The sequence below is a fragment of the Camellia sinensis genome, chromosome 7, assembly GCF_055761805.1.
Source record: "Camellia sinensis isolate YWXY chromosome 7, ASM5576180v1, whole genome shotgun sequence".
NCBI lineage: Eukaryota > Viridiplantae > Streptophyta > Magnoliopsida > Ericales > Theaceae > Camellia > Camellia sinensis.
Genome location: NC_138967.1, coordinates 183,788,352 through 183,792,547, shown reverse-complemented (window position 1 = coordinate 183,792,547; position 4,196 = coordinate 183,788,352).

Sequence of the window (4,196 nt, the reverse complement as noted above, 5' to 3'; positions counted from 1 at the left end):
GGGTCCTTTGTTTGTTTCCTAGCAGCAGCCTGCCTTGGAAAATAAATTTATACATCAATTTGGCCTTCCTTAATCTGGGTTCCTTAATCTGGACTCAACCATTCATAGTTCTGAAAATGAATGGTTGAGTCCTGAATTTGGTCTGGCAGCCTCAAACATTGAACAAAAAATTAAAGGATTTTGTATTCCACATCTCTCCATCTCTCATTATTCAGCAGTCAAATGGTGAGTAATGTCATTATTCCAATAAATTGGAAATAAAACACAAACAAAAACTGAATAGATTAATTGGGAATAAATTCGGAATAACACAAACACAAACATTTATTGGCAACAAAATTGGGAATAAATTCGGAATAACAAACACAAAATCTGTTTCAACAACAAATCAAAATGAGAATGAAGACGAACGAACCTCGTCGCCGTCGTTTCGCCGTCGTTTCGCCGTCGTTTTCCATCGCCTCACCGCTGCCTCTCCTCTCCTCGTCGTTTTGCGTCTTTTCTCTATTCGTCTCACTAGGGTTCTCTTTGAGTTCTGAAGCAACATATAAGAAACGAGAGAAAAAAAAAAAGGGTCAAAAGCAACGTCGTTTTTTAGCACGGTAGGAACCACCGCAGGAATGTATGGCAGAAGATCCGGACTTGTGGTTATAGTAGTCGCGGTGGTAAAGTCATATGATTCGTTTCGCAGTTTATTTTAATAAATTGAATTATTTATATTTTATAATATATTTAGTAAAATATGATTATAAAAAATTAAGTTGATTAGACATCGTTAATCATTTCATCGAATTACACTTTCATTTAAAAAAATAAATGACAATTGTAATTTGAAATATAAAATTAAATACAAATATTAATAGATGAAAGGGTTAACGATATCTAATCAACTTGATTTTTTACAGTTATATTATACTCGATATATTCTAAAATGTGAATGGTTCGAATTATCGAAATGGACTCATATGGCCACACAACAGTGCATGCTATGCCTCCTCATAGCAACCATCCCATCTCAAAATCGAAACACCTTCGTTTGATTTTTCAAAAATTATTTTTAAAAGAATTTTTATTTATCTTAATGATTTTTCAAAATATATATTTTATTTTTATTTTTTTTCTAATTTTAGATGTACGTAATCAAAACGCATATAAAAAATAAAATAAAAATACTCAAATATTTACAAAATCACTAAAAACAAACAAAAACTTGAATAAAAATATATGTACATTTTTCTTTTGATTTTTATTTATTTTTAGTGATTTTTTTTTCATATTTTAGTTCATTCTTTTTTTAATTTTTTAGATGCATGTAATCTTGATTTATCTAAAAATAAATAAATTAATTAAAATATGAAAAAAGTTAATAAAAACAAACAAAAACCCATTGAAAAGTATTTTATGAAAATTGAAATCAATCCCTCTAGTCTAAGGTTGTCCTTTGGGTCAAAATTCGATAATTATGTCATTTATTAAAAAAAAAATAAATGAATTTGACATTCGTAATCTATTAATTTATTATGTTTGTCCAAAAAAGTATAAATATATTTTTAAAAATAGATTATCTATGTTTTAGTGAGAAACATAAGAATAAATTATAATTATTAAATTAAATTATTTTTTTATAAATAATATATAAAAAAATGTGAAAAAAAAAGATTAATCAAAACAACCTAAAAGGAAAAGAAAATGGAGTATAGAATAAACAACATGAATCAGCACCCCCGGAGATATATGTATGAGCTCCGTTACAGATCTCGAATGAGGTCTGGCGCGAATGGCTCGAACGCCCCAAAACCACTTTGGGGCAAACTCACAAAAAATGAAATACATAGAAAACTACCCCTCATTTCTTTTCTTTCTTCTTTTTATCCAAACAAAAACAGAGGAAGACGACCCACTTCCAGCGATCCATTTCCACCCTCAACCGCCCCTTTGCAACCCCTTTCTGTCACCCACCTCCATCGCCGCCTACCCGCCCCTCTCTCTCTCTTTCTCCTTCAACGTTGGGGCTCCGATCCGACTCTGACCAGCTCTCCCTCCATCCTCTCTGTCTGCAACTTTCTTCTTATTTTTCTCTTCCTTTCTACACATACATACATGTGTATATGTAAGCGAATTCATGTGTCTAAAAGTGAAAATTTTACAAAGAAAAAACTTGTTAAGTTTGATTTTTTATTTAACTTTTCTTTAATATTCTTAATGAATGAATCACAAAACTGAAATTTTTTTTTTCAATTAATTTTTCTTGGATATTCGGAGGAGTGAATCACAAAATTGAACATATTCATGGCTATTTCAATTCAAGCCTTAGGAGTGAATCACAAAATTGAAGAAACCTAACCCCTCTCTCTCTCTCTCTCTCTCTCTCTCTCTCTCTCTCTCTCTCTCTCTCTAACCAGTCAAGGACGAAGCAGAATATGTAGGATTTTATGGCGAGCTGGTTCATATCCACTACTCTCTTCTACGTCCTCAACTTTATGATCGGCATTATCTTCATCACCTCTAACCTCAAATCCTACCACCACGAACCATCACCGTCGTTATCACCAGATGACGAACACCACTACCACCACCACTCCCTACTTTGAGCTCTGTCCATTTTAGAACGAGTCAGGTCCTTCAATTTCTCTCTCTACAACTCCAAACAACAACCCGACAACAACCCATTACACCCTCCACCTCGACCCACATCAACAACCTAACTAAAAGATAAACTAAACAATGGAAATGGATCGCAGTTCCCGTGAGGGTGTTTATCACGCAAGAAAGTCAACAATCCGAGAACAAATCAAATAAGAAAGTTTTGTTTCTTGATCGTTTGAAGTGAATTTCAACTTCACTGCTATGGGTATTTATATACACAATGGCAACCTTTGGTAATGGTCACACTTGTTAAGATTGATCCATAATATCAATGGGTACCATGTTTCACTAGAACCTTTCACCAATGGTTGTGTCACTTGGAGTTTCAAATTCAAACATTCAACTTCTAGATTATTCTCGGTTTCTTGCGGGAAGGTATATCACCACCTATGGATGATGTTTGGGTGTAATGAGCCACACCGAATTATGGTATGATCACTTTTATTCCATCATCTCCCACTTGATCACAACATTATGATATTGATGAGAAAACCTGAGTTAGGCATGTTTACCTTGGTACCAAAATTTTGCCTCATACCAACTTTCATCTATGAAATTACCTCATAGATCGACGTCTGATTGTGACTTGGCCATACGTGCGCACGTTTTTGCCACCAATCTGACCGCACCCGTACAAATGTGTTCTCCTACTAACAACACATTCCAAATGACTTCAATTCACTATATAACAAATGAACGGCATCAATTTTCAGTGATGGGTTCATAGTCCATACCCAATCACCATTGATGACTTCAGTTGTACACATTTTTCATGTGTCGACCTGCACTGAAATTATTGTTAAGTACTTCCTTTAAGACCCATTCCTGAAGGTTTTCCTTAACACACCTTATCAATGACTTTTTTCTGATCAAGCAGACAATATCATCTATTTTGCACATTGCATATTATGGACTTTACATCTCATGCTAACTATGATATCCGTACCTTGTCAGTTCCTTTATCTTGTTACCTGACCAAACTCATGTTTCCATGCAAGATAGAGTCGCAAAACATCGGTTATCTAGGCGTCCCCAGAGTCATCCGACTATGCTCTTATATAAGTAGCCAAACCATCTAGCTAGGTATTTTCAATCCCATATTAGCTACATGTTCTCTGAATTTTTCCAAAGATAACCCTTTGGTCATAGGGTCAGCCACCATCTCTTCTGAGGGTAAATAATTGACTTTAATTTCACTTCTCTCCACTATGTCCTGAATATAGTGGTAACTAACATCAATATATTTTCCTTTAGAGCTATTTGCTCCACTTTTTATTAATGAGATGGCGGACTGATTGTCACAAAACATATTGATAGGTCTGGCAGGTATACCTAATTGTAAACTGTCAACAAATCGTTTTATCCAGACCGCACTACTAACGGTTGTGCTGCAAGCTATGTATTTAGCTTCCATAGTATACTTTGCAACACAACTCTGTTTCTTACTTAACCAAGAAACTGCTGTTCCACCAAACAAGAACACATGACCACTAATAGATTTTCTACCATCTACATCTCTTGCAAAATCTGCGTCAGTGTATCCTTTTATA